This window comes from Rhinoderma darwinii, chromosome 3, assembly GCF_050947455.1.
Source record: "Rhinoderma darwinii isolate aRhiDar2 chromosome 3, aRhiDar2.hap1, whole genome shotgun sequence".
Classification (NCBI taxonomy): Eukaryota; Metazoa; Chordata; class Amphibia; order Anura; family Rhinodermatidae; genus Rhinoderma; species Rhinoderma darwinii.
In genome coordinates this window covers 368,723,903-368,740,046 of record NC_134689.1, presented here as the reverse complement: position 1 = coordinate 368,740,046, position 16,144 = coordinate 368,723,903, and the positions used below count along the sequence as shown (strand labels likewise).

General features: G+C 43.4%; 2 long non-coding RNA genes across 11 annotated transcripts in view; both read left to right on the top strand.

Annotated features, from left to right (window-relative positions):
- Nucleotides 1-11,254, top strand: part of LOC142748267 (uncharacterized) — a 47,148-nt gene extending 35,894 nt beyond the window's left edge. The window contains exons 4-5 of the long non-coding RNA XR_012882210.1: nt 6,862-6,935; nt 11,184-11,254. This is a non-coding gene — a long non-coding RNA (uncharacterized LOC142748267). The remainder of the gene's footprint in view (nt 1-6,861; nt 6,936-11,183) is intronic.
- Nucleotides 11,255-15,509: 4,255 nt separating this feature from the next.
- The window catches only part of LOC142749986 (uncharacterized), a 239,287-nt gene continuing 238,652 nt past the window's right edge, over nt 15,510-16,144 (top strand). For all 10 annotated transcript variants that reach the window (XR_012882539.1, XR_012882543.1, XR_012882544.1 and 7 more), the window contains exon 1: nt 15,510-15,579. This is a non-coding gene — a long non-coding RNA (uncharacterized LOC142749986). The remainder of the gene's footprint in view (nt 15,580-16,144) is intronic.

The following is a 16,144-nucleotide window of genomic DNA, read 5'->3' as shown; positions in this document are numbered from 1 at the left end:
TAAATTTGTAATTGGCACTTAGGGCATTGTGGCTCGCATATGAGTAATTTGGGGATAGTGGCTGTCATTGGGGGGGCATTGTGGATTTTAGGTAAGCATTGTGTCTGGTAAAGTGGACAATGAGGACATAGTGGTTGTCATGGGGCATTTTAGTTGTCCTGGTTCTATTGATGTTGGCTTAGGGAGCATTGAGGACAATATGGCTGGCATTGAGAGCATTAGATTATCATGGAGCATAGTGGCTGGGATAAGGGACATTGTGGACCTTGCAGATGTCATGGCTGCATTTTGACTGGGAAATGGGACATTGTTGATTTCATGGGGGCAATTTAGCTGGCATTTAGAGCACAGTGGTTGGCATGGAGGACAATTTACGATCATGGGGGCATTGGGGCTGGCATAAGAGGCATTGGCAGCACTGTATCTGCGCTAAAGTACATTGTGGCTCGCATAGTGGCATTGTGGCTCCTGGCATAATGACTGTCATGGGGCATTGTAGTTGTCATAGGGCTATTGAAGCCATTGTGGCTGTCATGGTTGTATTGCAGTTAACTTAGGCGGCATTGAGAGCAATGTGGTTTGGATAAGGGGCATTGTGAAAGGATTAAGGGACACTGGACTTTGTATCTGTCATGGGGACATTTTAGCTGCCATATGGGATATTGGTTAGAAGCATTATGGCTGTCACCTGGTATTGGATGTAATGGGGGCTTTGTGGTTGGCTGGCAGGGAGGAAGTTGTGGCTAACATTGAGGATATTATGACTGGGATATGGGACATAGCGAGTGTCATGAGGATATTGTGGCTTTCAGGTGTCATTATGGCTGGCACGGGGACTTGTGTCTGTCATGTCTTGGTTAGCAAAGGGGAAAGTGAGTTCATTGTGGCTTTAATAAAGGCATAGTGGCTTGCAAAGGAGCATTGACATTTGGTGCTTTCCATTTTGGCCTTCAGGCTGGCATAAGGGGCATTGACAGCATTGTTGCATGGATAAAGTACATTGTGGTCGCATGATTGTTGATTTTCTGGTGGCTTTGTGGCTGTCATGGAGGGCATTTGACTGTCATAGTGGCATTGTGTCCCTTATAAATGACATTGTGGGTTTCATGAGGGCATAGTCACTCTTATAGGAGCATTATTGCCAGCATTGGGCATTGTAAATACCTTGGTGTCATTGAGCGCAATGTCATTGTCATTGGCGCATTGTGCCTTACATGGGAGCTTTGTGGCTGTCATGTGGTTAATTGTAGTTTGCATATAGATACTGAGGCCATTGTGTGTTGAATAAAGGACATTTGGGTGGTCATTGTAGCTTGGATAAGGGGTATCACCGGAATTGCTGCTGGGATAAAGTACACTGTAGCTGGCATGGGGACTTTGTGGCTGGCATAGTGGCCACTGCCAGCGTGGTTTCTGCCATTAAGGCATTTTTGTGGAGATAACGTAGATTGCGTGTGTCATGTGATCAATGGGGGTGTCATGGGGTTTTAGTGACTTAGGAGACCATGTAAACGACATGGGGCATAATGTGGCTATTATAAGAACCTTGTGGATGGCATGGCGCATTGTAGCTGGAATAAGGTACATTGTGGGTGTTGTGAGTGCATTGTGGCTAACCTGAAAAGCATTGTGGCTTTTTTTAAGGTCTTGTAGCTGGCACGGCAGGCACTACGGTTGTCATGTGGGAATTTTGGTTGGCTTAGCAGGTATTGAAGGCATGGTGATTTGCATAGGGGGCATTGATGACTTTGTGGTTGTCATGTGCGGGAAATGTGGCTGGCACTGAGGAATTTGTGGCTGTCATTGGAGCCATTTAGATGTGGTGGGACAATGTAGCTGTCGTAGGTGCATTTTGTCTGTCATTGGAAAATTGTGACTGTCGTGGCTTTTTGATTTAGGGTTTGCGTGGACGATGTTTCTTTTTTTACTATGAGTGGCACAGTATAGTTGATGTGTCTAATTTTCTTTGCCTCTCTAGTGATTTGGCCACAAGTTGCAAGTCAGCATCTAGCTATTTTCGCTACTGGTGATATCACTTTGTGTCTTAACCTGGCGCATGTGAGGTTTTTGTTGAATGTGTGATATTCTTCATGATGACTGATAATAGCTATATTGTGTCCTCTCTAGGTCACATTTAGGCCCATGTCATATATGAGTTGTAAATGGTCCACTGAATAGATTGTAGAATGGTTTTCTGTTTTATACAGATGTGGAGGAGAGTGCTATTTCTTCTAGACATCTGATCTTTGATGTGATTGGTGACTAATTTTGGGATTGTGATCAGAGTTGATTATATCCTACTTATAGCTTCTAGTCAAGATGGGGTGGTTTGTGCATACTCTTGGATAGGAAGACTTGAGGTTGGATCTCTAATTTGGCTCCTCAGAATGTATCACAGAAAGGGTTTAATTGGCCCTTAAAATATTTGGGGGTTTCATTAGAAACTAGGCACACTAAAATCTCTTTACTGTTTCCAATACATCTATAGCATATACCAGGAATGTATTATCACACCTCTTTCTTGATTTTTTTTTTCTAGGTGTCTATTTGAAAGTGAAGAGAAGCAAGATATGGAATCCTCTAGACAGCGGCAATAGGGGAATCAAATGACTGGTAATTAATATTATTATTAATTACTGATAATTATCAGGCTAGTTTCTAGCTCTGGACTTTCAGAGGTGTGGTAATACCTTCCCGGTATATAAGGATATATGTCTAGTAGTACATATATTGGCTATAGATATTTAAGGGCATTGTAAATGCCTTTGTGTTCTACACATGGGTGCACTGCATTTACATTCCAACATACACATTCATCACCATCTCCACTTCCCCAATGGGAAATTTTTGGCTGGTATGGAGGGTATTGTGGCTGGCATAGGGAGAATTGAGGGCATAGGGTCTGTCCTCGCGGAATTGTAATTAGCATTGAAGACATTGTTGCTGTAATACGATGCATTCCGTGATTGTTGTTGTCAGAGGACATTGTGGCTTTTATGGTAACATCGTGACTGGGAATTAGGGATAGTGTGGCTGTCATGAGGACATTGTGACTTTTTTGGAGGCATTGTGATATTTGTGTTGGGATTGTGACTGGTAAAGTGAACAATGAGGGCATTGTGACTTAGTTGGAGATGTGGTATTAAAATGGGCATTGTGTTTGGGAATGTGGTAGTTGTCATGAGAGCATTTTGTTTGTCTTGGGGCATTATTAAGAGGCAATAAATGAATTGTGGTTGCCATGGTTGTATTCCGAATGGCTAAGAGGGCATGGAGAGTAATGTGGCTGTCATTGAGGGACTTGTGGCTGTAATAGAGATATTGTGGCTGGGATAAGGGACATTGTGGATGTCATGTGGCATAGTGGCTCTCATGAGTGCATTGTTGCATGAATGGGAGCCATTGTGGCTGGTATTTGGCTATTTGGAAAAGACATATAGCCGGTGTCATGTGGACATTGTAACTGTCCTCACGGAATTGTAAATATCATTGAAGGTATTGTTGCTGTCATTAGATGGCATTGTGACTTAGTTGGAGATGTGGTATTAAAATGGGCATTATGTTTGGGAAAGTGGTAGTTGTCATGAAATCATTTTGTTTGTCTTGGGGCATTATGGTTCTCTTAAGAGGCAATAAGTGAATCGTGGTTGTCATGGTTGTATTCCGAATGGCTAAGGGGGCATTAAGGATAATGTGGCTGGCATTGTGGGACGGCTAAGGGGGCATTAAGGATAATGTGGCTGGCATTGTGGGACTTGTGGCTGTAATAGAGATATTGTAGCTGGGATAAGGGACATTGTGGATGTCATGGGGGCATAGTGGCTCTTATGAGTGCATTGTTGCTTGAATGGGAGCCATTGTGGCTGGTATTTGGCTATTTGGATAAGATATATAGTGGGTGTTCTGTGGGCATTGCTTCTTGCATTAGGGACATTGTGCGTAGAATGGGGGCAATCTAGTTGGAATAGGGCTATTAATTTCATTGTGAAAGGCATGGAGGGCATTGTGCCATTTCTTCATTTTCGTTGGCAAAAGGGGAATTGAGAACATTGTGGCTGTAATGGAGATATTGTGGCTGGGCTCAGGGACAGTGTGGCAGACATGTGGGCATAATGGCTCCAGAGGAACACTGTGGCTGGCACTTGGGCATTGCTGCCATAGGAGGAATTGTGGTTGACATAGGGACTTTGTAGTTGTCATGGGAACATTGAGGTATGCAAAAAAGGCATTCAGGCCATTGTGGCTGATATGGAGTGCAATGTGGCGTTTGTGGTGGCATTGATGCTGGCATAGATAGAATTGAGGACTTTCTGGTTGTTCGATAAATTTGTAATTGGCACTTAGGGCATTGTGGCTCGCATATGAGTAATTTGGGGATAGTGGCTGTCATGGGGGGGCATTGTGGATTTTAGGTAAGCATTGTGTCTGGTAAAGTGGACAATGAGGACATAGTGGTTGTCATGGGGCATTTTAGTTGTCCTGGTTCTATTGATGTTGGCTTAGGGAGCATTGAGGACAATATGGCTGGCATTGAGAGCATTAGATTATCATGGAGCATAGTGGCTGGGATAAGGGACATTGTGGACCTTGCAGATGTCATGGCTGCATTTTGACTGGGAAATGGGACATTGTTGATTTCATGGGGGCAATTTAGCTGGCATTTAGAGCACAGTGGTTGGCATGGAGGACAATTTACGATCATGGGGGCATTGGGGCTGGCATAAGAGGCATTGGCAGCACTGTATCTGCGCTAAAGTACATTGTGGCTCGCATAGTGGCATTGTGGCTCCTGGCATAATGACTGTCATGGGGCATTGTAGTTGTCATAGGGCTATTGAAGCCATTGTGGCTGTCATGGTTGTATTGCAGTTAACTTAGGCGGCATTGAGAGCAATGTGGTTTGGATAAGGGGCATTGTGAAAGGAATAAGGGACACTGGACTTTGTATCTGTCATGGGGACATTTTAGCTGCCATATGGGATATTGGTTAGAAGCATTATGGCTGTCACCTGGTATTGGATGTAATGGGGGCTTTGTGGTTGGCTGGCAGGGAGGAAGTTGTGGCTAACATTGAGGATATTATGACTGGGATATGGGACATAGCGAGTGTCATGAGGATATTGTGGCTTTCAGGTGTCATTATGGCTGGCACGGGGACTTGTGTCTGTCATGTCTTGGTTAGCAAAGGGGAAAGTGAGTTCATTGTGGCTTTAATAAAGGCATAGTGGCTTGCAAAGGAGCATTGACATTTGGTGCTTTCCATTTTGGCCTTCAGGCTGGCATAAGGGGCATTGACAGCATTGTTGCATGGATAAAGTACATTGTGGTCGCATGATTGTTGATTTTCTGGTGGCTTTGTGGCTGTCATGGAGGGCATTTGACTGTCATAGTGGCATTGTGTCCCTTATAAATGACATTGTGGGTTTCATGAGGGCATAGTCACTCTTATAGGAGCATTATTGCCAGCATTGGGCATTGTAAATACCTTGGTGTCATTGAGCGCAATGTCATTGTCATTGGCGCATTGTGCCTTACATGGGAGCTTTGTGGCTGTCATGTGGTTAATTGTAGTTTGCATATAGATACTGAGGCCATTGTGTGTTGAATAAAGGACATTTGGGTGGTCATTGTAGCTTGGATAAGGGGTATCACCGGAATTGCTGCTGGGATAAAGTACACTGTAGCTGGCATGGGGACTTTGTGGCTGGCATAGTGGCCACTGCCAGCGTGGTTTCTGCCATTAAGGCATTTTTGTGGAGATAACGTAGATTGCGTGTGTCATGTGATCAATGGGGGTGTCATGGGGTTTTAGTGACTTAGGAGACCATGTAAACGACATGGGGCATAATGTGGCTATTATAAGAACCTTGTGGATGGCATGGCGCATTGTAGCTGGAATAAGGTACATTGTGGGTGTTGTGAGTGCATTGTGGCTAACCTGAAAAGCATTGTGGCTTTTTTTAAGGTCTTGTAGCTGGCACGGCAGGCACTACGGTTGTCATGTGGGAATTTTGGTTGGCTTAGCAGGTATTGAAGGCATGGTGATTTGCATAGGGGGCATTGATGACTTTGTGGTTGTCATGTGCGGGAAATGTGGCTGGCACTGAGGAATTTGTGGCTGTCATTGGAGCCATTTAGATGTGGTGGGACAATGTAGCTGTCGTAGGTGCATTTTGTCTGTCATTGGAAAATTGTGACTGTCGTGGCTTTTTGATTTAGGGTTTGCGTGGACGATGTTTCTTTTTTTACTATGAGTGGCACAGTATAGTTGATGTGTCTAATTTTCTTTGCCTCTCTAGTGATTTGGCCACAAGTTGCAAGTCAGCATCTAGCTATTTTCGCTACTGGTGATATCACTTTGTGTCTTAACCTGGCGCATGTGAGGTCTTTGTTGAATGTGTGATATTCTTCATGATGACTGATAATAGCTATATTGTGTCCTCTCTAGGTCACATTTAGGCCCATGTCATATATGAGTTGTAAATGGTCCACTGAATAGATTGTAGAATGGTTTTCTGTTTTATACAGATGTGGAGGAGAGTGCTATTTCTTCTAGACATCTGATCTTTGATGTGATTGGTGACTAATTTTGGGGTTGTGATCAGAGTTGATTATATCCTACTTATAGCTTCTAGTCAAGATGGGGTGGTTTGTGCATACTCTTGGATAGGAAGACTTGAGGTTGGATCTCTAATTTGGCTCCTCAGAATGTATCACAGAAAGGGTTTAATTGGCCCTTAAAATATTTGGGGGTTTCATTAGAAACTAGGCACACTAAAATCTCTTTACTGTTTCCAATACATCTATAGCATATACCAGGAATGTATTATCACACCTCTTTCTTGATTTTTTTTTTTCTAGGTGTCTATTTGAAAGTGAAGAGAAGCAAGATATGGAATCCTCCAGACAGCGGCAATAGAGGAATCAAATGACTGGTAATTAATATTATTATTAATTACTGATAATTATCAGGCTAGTTTCTAGCTCTGGACTTTCAGAGGTGTGGTAATACCTTCCCGGTATATAAGGATATATGTCTAGTAGTACATATATTGGCTATAGATATTTAAGGGCATTGTAAATGCCTTTGTGTTCTACACATGGGTGCACTGCATTTACATTCCAACATACACATTCATCACCATCTCCACTTCCCCAATGGGAAATTTTTGGCTGGTATGGAGGGTATTGTGGCTGGCATAGGGAGAATTGAGGGCATAGGGTCTGTCCTCGCGGAATTGTAATTAGCATTGAAGACATTGTTGCTGTAATACGATGCATTCCGTGATTGTTGTTGTCAGAGGACATTGTGGCTTTTATGGTAACATCGTGACTGGGAATTAGGGATAGTGTGGCTGTCATGAGGACATTGTGACTTTTTTGGAGGCATTGTGATATTTGTGTTGGGATTGTGACTGGTAAAGTGAACAATGAGGGCATTGTGACTTAGTTGGAGATGTGGTATTAAAATGGGCATTGTGTTTGGGAATGTGGTAGTTGTCATGAGAGCATTTTGTTTGTCTTGGGGCATTATTAAGAGGCAATAAATGAATTGTGGTTGCCATGGTTGTATTCCGAATGGCTAAGAGGGCATGGAGAGTAATGTGGCTGTCATTGAGGGACTTGTGGCTGTAATAGAGATATTGTGGCTGGGATAAGGGACATTGTGGATGTCATGTGGCATAGTGGCTCTCATGAGTGCATTGTTGCATGAATGGGAGCCATTGTGGCTGGTATTTGGCTATTTGGAAAAGACATATAGCCGGTGTCATGTGGACATTGTAACTGTCCTCACGGAATTGTAAATAGCATTGAAGGTATTGTTGCTGTCATTAGATGGCATTGTGACTTAGTTGGAGATGTGGTATTAAAATGGGCATTATGTTTGGGAAAGTGGTAGTTGTCATGAAATCATTTTGTTTGTCTTGGGGCATTATGGTTCTCTTAAGAGGCAATAAGTGAATCGTGGTTGTCATGGTTGTATTCCGAATGGCTAAGGGGGCATTAAGGATAATGTGGCTGGCATTGTGGGACGGCTAAGGGGGCATTAAGGATAATGTGGCTGGCATTGTGGGACTTGTGGCTGTAATAGAGATATTGTAGCTGGGATAAGGGACATTGTGGATGTCATGGGGGCATAGTGGCTCTTATGAGTGCATTGTTGCTTGAATGGGAGCCATTGTGGCTGGTATTTGGCTATTTGGATAAGATATATAGTGGGTGTTCTGTGGGCATTGCTTCTTGCATTAGGGACATTGTGCGTAGAATGGGGGCAATCTAGTTGGAATAGGGCTATTAATTTCATTGTGAAAGGCATGGAGGGCATTGTGCCATTTCTTCATTTTCGTTGGCAAAAGGGGAATTGAGAACATTGTGGCTGTAATGGAGATATTGTGGCTGGGCTCAGGGACAGTGTGGCAGACATGTGGGCATAATGGCTCCAGAGGAACACTGTGGCTGGCACTTGGGCATTGCTGCCATAGGAGGAATTGTGGTTGACATAGGGACTTTGTAGTTGTCATGGGAACATTGAGGTATGCAAAAAAGGCATTCAGGCCATTGTGGCTGATATGGAGTGCAATGTGGCGTTTGTGGTGGCATTGATGCTGGCATAGATAGAATTGAGGACTTTCTGGTTGTTCGATAAATTTGTAATTGGCACTTAGGGCATTGTGGCTCGCATATGAGTAATTTGGGGATAGTGGCTGTCATGGGGGGGCATTGTGGATTTTAGGTAAGCATTGTGTCTGGTAAAGTGGACAATGAGGACATAGTGGTTGTCATGGGGCATTTTAGTTGTCCTGGTTCTATTGATGTTGGCTTAGGGAGCATTGAGGACAATATGGCTGGCATTGAGAGCATTAGATTATCATGGAGCATAGTGGCTGGGATAAGGGACATTGTGGACCTTGCAGATGTCATGGCTGCATTTTGACTGGGAAATGGGACATTGTTGATTTCATGGGGGCAATTTAGCTGGCATTTAGAGCACAGTGGTTGGCATGGAGGACAATTTACGATCATGGGGGCATTGGGGCTGGCATAAGAGGCATTGGCAGCACTGTATCTGCGCTAAAGTACATTGTGGCTCGCATAGTGGCATTGTGGCTCCTGGCATAATGACTGTCATGGGGCATTGTAGTTGTCATAGGGCTATTGAAGCCATTGTGGCTGTCATGGTTGTATTGCAGTTAACTTAGGCGGCATTGAGAGCAATGTGGTTTGGATAAGGGGCATTGTGAAAGGAATAAGGGACACTGGACTTTGTATCTGTCATGGGGACATTTTAGCTGCCATATGGGATATTGGTTAGAAGCATTATGGCTGTCACCTGGTATTGGATGTAATGGGGGCTTTGTGGTTGGCTGGCAGGGAGGAAGTTGTGGCTAACATTGAGGATATTATGACTGGGATATGGGACATAGCGAGTGTCATGAGGATATTGTGGCTTTCAGGTGTCATTATGGCTGGCACGGGGACTTGTGTCTGTCATGTCTTGGTTAGCAAAGGGGAAAGTGAGTTCATTGTGGCTTTAATAAAGGCATAGTGGCTTGCAAAGGAGCATTGACATTTGGTGCTTTCCATTTTGGCCTTCAGGCTGGCATAAGGGGCATTGACAGCATTGTTGCATGGATAAAGTACATTGTGGTCGCATGATTGTTGATTTTCTGGTGGCTTTGTGGCTGTCATGGAGGGCATTTGACTGTCATAGTGGCATTGTGTCCCTTATAAATGACATTGTGGGTTTCATGAGGGCATAGTCACTCTTATAGGAGCATTATTGCCAGCATTGGGCATTGTAAATACCTTGGTGTCATTGAGCGCAATGTCATTGTCATTGGCGCATTGTGCCTTACATGGGAGCTTTGTGGCTGTCATGTGGTTAATTGTAGTTTGCATATAGATACTGAGGCCATTGTGTGTTGAATAAAGGACATTTGGGTGGTCATTGTAGCTTGGATAAGGGGTATCACCGGAATTGCTGCTGGGATAAAGTACACTGTAGCTGGCATGGGGACTTTGTGGCTGGCATAGTGGCCACTGCCAGCGTGGTTTCTGCCATTAAGGCATTTTTGTGGAGATAACGTAGATTGCGTGTGTCATGTGATCAATGGGGGTGTCATGGGGTTTTAGTGACTTAGGAGACCATGTAAACGACATGGGGCATAATGTGGCTATTATAAGAACCTTGTGGATGGCATGGCGCATTGTAGCTGGAATAAGGTACATTGTGGGTGTTGTGAGTGCATTGTGGCTAACCTGAAAAGCATTGTGGCTTTTTTTAAGGTCTTGTAGCTGGCACGGCAGGCACTACGGTTGTCATGTGGGAATTTTGGTTGGCTTAGCAGGTATTGAAGGCATGGTGATTTGCATAGGGGGCATTGATGACTTTGTGGTTGTCATGTGCGGGAAATGTGGCTGGCACTGAGGAATTTGTGGCTGTCATTGGAGCCATTTAGATGTGGTGGGACAATGTAGCTGTCGTAGGTGCATTTTGTCTGTCATTGGAAAATTGTGACTGTCGTGGCTTTTTGATTTAGGGTTTGCGTGGACGATGTTTCTTTTTTTACTATGAGTGGCACAGTATAGTTGATGTGTCTAATTTTCTTTGCCTCTCTAGTGATTTGGCCACAAGTTGCAAGTCAGCATCTAGCTATTTTCGCTACTGGTGATATCACTTTGTGTCTTAACCTGGCGCATGTGAGGTCTTTGTTGAATGTGTGATATTCTTCATGATGACTGATAATAGCTATATTGTGTCCTCTCTAGGTCACATTTAGGCCCATGTCATATATGAGTTGTAAATGGTCCACTGAATAGATTGTAGAATGGTTTTCTGTTTTATACAGATGTGGAGGAGAGTGCTATTTCTTCTAGACATCTGATCTTTGATGTGATTGGTGACTAATTTTGGGATTGTGATCAGAGTTGATTATATCCTACTTATAGCTTCTAGTCAAGATGGGGTGGTTTGTGCATACTCTTGGATAGGAAGACTTGAGGTTGGATCTCTAATTTGGCTCCTCAGAATGTATCACAGAAAGGGTTTAATTGGCCCTTAAAATATTTGGGGGTTTCATTAGAAACTAGGCACACTAAAATCTCTTTACTGTTTCCAATACATCTATAGCATATACCAGGAATGTATTATCACACCTCTTTCTTGATTTTTTTTTTTCTAGGTGTCTATTTGAAAGTGAAGAGAAGCAAGATATGGAATCCTCCAGACAGCGGCAATAGAGGAATCAAATGACTGGTAATTAATATTATTATTAATTACTGATAATTATCAGGCTAGTTTCTAGCTCTGGACTTTCAGAGGTGTGGTAATACCTTCCCGGTATATAAGGATATATGTCTAGTAGTACATATATTGGCTATAGATATTTAAGGGCATTGTAAATGCCTTTGTGTTCTACACATGGGTGCACTGCATTTACATTCCAACATACACATTCATCACCATCTCCACTTCCCCAATGGGAAATTTTTGGCTGGTATGGAGGGTATTGTGGCTGGCATAGGGAGAATTGAGGGCATAGGGTCTGTCCTCGCGGAATTGTAATTAGCATTGAAGACATTGTTGCTGTAATACGATGCATTCCGTGATTGTTGTTGTCAGAGGACATTGTGGCTTTTATGGTAACATCGTGACTGGGAATTAGGGATAGTGTGGCTGTCATGAGGACATTGTGACTTTTTTGGAGGCATTGTGATATTTGTGTTGGGATTGTGACTGGTAAAGTGAACAATGAGGGCATTGTGACTTAGTTGGAGATGTGGTATTAAAATGGGCATTGTGTTTGGGAATGTGGTAGTTGTCATGAGAGCATTTTGTTTGTCTTGGGGCATTATTAAGAGGCAATAAATGAATTGTGGTTGCCATGGTTGTATTCCGAATGGCTAAGAGGGCATGGAGAGTAATGTGGCTGTCATTGAGGGACTTGTGGCTGTAATAGAGATATTGTGGCTGGGATAAGGGACATTGTGGATGTCATGTGGCATAGTGGCTCTCATGAGTGCATTGTTGCATGAATGGGAGCCATTGTGGCTGGTATTTGGCTATTTGGAAAAGACATATAGCCGGTGTCATGTGGACATTGTAACTGTCCTCACGGAATTGTAAATAGCATTGAAGGTATTGTTGCTGTCATTAGATGGCATTGTGACTTAGTTGGAGATGTGGTATTAAAATGGGCATTATGTTTGGGAAAGTGGTAGTTGTCATGAAATCATTTTGTTTGTCTTGGGGCATTATGGTTCTCTTAAGAGGCAATAAGTGAATCGTGGTTGTCATGGTTGTATTCCGAATGGCTAAGGGGGCATTAAGGATAATGTGGCTGGCATTGTGGGACGGCTAAGGGGGCATTAAGGATAATGTGGCTGGCATTGTGGGACTTGTGGCTGTAATAGAGATATTGTAGCTGGGATAAGGGACATTGTGGATGTCATGGGGGCATAGTGGCTCTTATGAGTGCATTGTTGCTTGAATGGGAGCCATTGTGGCTGGTATTTGGCTATTTGGATAAGATATATAGTGGGTGTTCTGTGGGCATTGCTTCTTGCATTAGGGACATTGTGCGTAGAATGGGGGCAATCTAGTTGGAATAGGGCTATTAATTTCATTGTGAAAGGCATGGAGGGCATTGTGCCATTTCTTCATTTTCGTTGGCAAAAGGGGAATTGAGAACATTGTGGCTGTAATGGAGATATTGTGGCTGGGCTCAGGGACAGTGTGGCAGACATGTGGGCATAATGGCTCCAGAGGAACACTGTGGCTGGCACTTGGGCATTGCTGCCATAGGAGGAATTGTGGTTGACATAGGGACTTTGTAGTTGTCATGGGAACATTGAGGTATGCAAAAAAGGCATTCAGGCCATTGTGGCTGATATGGAGTGCAATGTGGCGTTTGTGGTGGCATTGATGCTGGCATAGATAGAATTGAGGACTTTCTGGTTGTTCGATAAATTTGTAATTGGCACTTAGGGCATTGTGGCTCGCATATGAGTAATTTGGGGATAGTGGCTGTCATGGGGGGGCATTGTGGATTTTAGGTAAGCATTGTGTCTGGTAAAGTGGACAATGAGGACATAGTGGTTGTCATGGGGCATTTTAGTTGTCCTGGTTCTATTGATGTTGGCTTAGGGAGCATTGAGGACAATATGGCTGGCATTGAGAGCATTAGATTATCATGGAGCATAGTGGCTGGGATAAGGGACATTGTGGACCTTGCAGATGTCATGGCTGCATTTTGACTGGGAAATGGGACATTGTTGATTTCATGGGGGCAATTTAGCTGGCATTTAGAGCACAGTGGTTGGCATGGAGGACAATTTACGATCATGGGGGCATTGGGGCTGGCATAAGAGGCATTGGCAGCACTGTATCTGCGCTAAAGTACATTGTGGCTCGCATAGTGGCATTGTGGCTCCTGGCATAATGACTGTCATGGGGCATTGTAGTTGTCATAGGGCTATTGAAGCCATTGTGGCTGTCATGGTTGTATTGCAGTTAACTTAGGCGGCATTGAGAGCAATGTGGTTTGGATAAGGGGCATTGTGAAAGGAATAAGGGACACTGGACTTTGTATCTGTCATGGGGACATTTTAGCTGCCATATGGGATATTGGTTAGAAGCATTATGGCTGTCACCTGGTATTGGATGTAATGGGGGCTTTGTGGTTGGCTGGCAGGGAGGAAGTTGTGGCTAACATTGAGGATATTATGACTGGGATATGGGACATAGCGAGTGTCATGAGGATATTGTGGCTTTCAGGTGTCATTATGGCTGGCACGGGGACTTGTGTCTGTCATGTCTTGGTTAGCAAAGGGGAAAGTGAGTTCATTGTGGCTTTAATAAAGGCATAGTGGCTTGCAAAGGAGCATTGACATTTGGTGCTTTCCATTTTGGCCTTCAGGCTGGCATAAGGGGCATTGACAGCATTGTTGCATGGATAAAGTACATTGTGGTCGCATGATTGTTGATTTTCTGGTGGCTTTGTGGCTGTCATGGAGGGCATTTGACTGTCATAGTGGCATTGTGTCCCTTATAAATGACATTGTGGGTTTCATGAGGGCATAGTCACTCTTATAGGAGCATTATTGCCAGCATTGGGCATTGTAAATACCTTGGTGTCATTGAGCGCAATGTCATTGTCATTGGCGCATTGTGCCTTACATGGGAGCTTTGTGGCTGTCATGTGGTTAATTGTAGTTTGCATATAGATACTGAGGCCATTGTGTGTTGAATAAAGGACATTTGGGTGGTCATTGTAGCTTGGATAAGGGGTATCACCGGAATTGCTGCTGGGATAAAGTACACTGTAGCTGGCATGGGGACTTTGTGGCTGGCATAGTGGCCACTGCCAGCGTGGTTTCTGCCATTAAGGCATTTTTGTGGAGATAACGTAGATTGCGTGTGTCATGTGATCAATGGGGGTGTCATGGGGTTTTAGTGACTTAGGAGACCATGTAAATGACATGGGGCATAATGTGGCTATTATAAGAACCTTGTGGCTGGCATGGCGCATTGTAGCTGGAATAAGGTACATTGTGGGTGTTGTGAGTGCATTGTGGCTAACCTGAAAAGCATTGTGGCTTTTTTTAAGGTCTTGTAGCTGGCACGGCAGGCACTACGGTTGTCATGTGGGAATTTTGGTTGGCTTAGCAGGTATTGAAGGCATGGTGATTTGCATAGGGGGCATTGATGACTTTGTGGTTGTCATGTGCGGGAAATGTGGCTGGCACTGAGGAATTTGTGGCTGTCATTGGAGCCATTTAGATGTGGTGGGACAATGTAGCTGTCGTAGGTGCATTTTGTCTGTCATTGGAAAATTGTGACTGTCGTGGCTTTTTGATTTAGGGTTTGCGTGGACGATGTTTCTTTTTTTACTATGAGTGGCACAGTATAGTTGATGTGTCTAATTTTCTTTGCCTCTCTAGTGATTTGGCCACAAGTTGCAAGTCAGCATCTAGCTATTTTCGCTACTGGTGATATCACTTTGTGTCTTAACCTGGCGCATGTGAGGTCTTTGTTGAATGTGTGATATTCTTCATGATGACTGATAATAGCTATATTGTGTCCTCTCTAGGTCACATTTAGGCCCATGTCATATATGAGTTGTAAATGGTCCACTGAATAGATTGTAGAATGGTTTTCTGTTTTATACAGATGTGGAGGAGAGTGCTATTTCTTCTAGACATCTGATCTTTGATGTGATTGGTGACTAATTTTGGGATTGTGATCAGAGTTGATTATATCCTACTTATAGCTTCTAGTCAAGATGGGGTGGTTTGTGCATACTCTTGGATAGGAAGACTTGAGGTTGGATCTCTAATTTGGCTCCTCAGAATGTATCACAGAAAGGGTTTAATTGGCCCTTAAAATATTTGGGGGTTTCATTAGAAACTAGGCACACTAAAATCTCTTTACTGTTTCCAATACATCTATAGCATATACCAGGAATGTATTATCACACCTCTTTCTTGATTTTTTTTTTTCTAGGTGTCTATTTGAAAGTGAAGAGAAGCAAGATATGGAATCCTCCAGACAGCGGCAATAGAGGAATCAAATGACTGGTAATTAATATTATTATTAATTACTGATAATTATCAGGCTAGTTTCTAGCTCTGGACTTTCAGAGGTGTGGTAATACCTTCCCGGTATATAAGGATATATGTCTAGTAGTACATATATTGGCTATAGATATTTAAGGGCATTGTAAATGCCTTTGTGTTCTACACATGGGTGCACTGCATTTACATTCCAACATACACATTCATCACCATCTCCACTTCCCCAATGGGAAATTTTTGGCTGGTATGGAGGGTATTGTGGCTGGCATAGGGAGAATTGAGGGCATAGGGTCTGTCCTCGCGGAATTGTAATTAGCATTGAAGACATTGTTGCTGTAATACGATGCATTCCGTGATTGTTGTTGTCAGAGGACATTGTGGCTTTTATGGTAACATCGTGACTGGGAATTAGGGATAGTGTGGCTGTCATGAGGACATTGTGACTTTTTTGGAGGCATTGTGATATTTGTGTTGGGATTGTGACTGGTAAAGTGAACAATGAGGGCATTGTGACTTAGTTGGAGATGTGGTATTAAAATGGGCATTGTGTTTGGGAATGTGGTAGTTG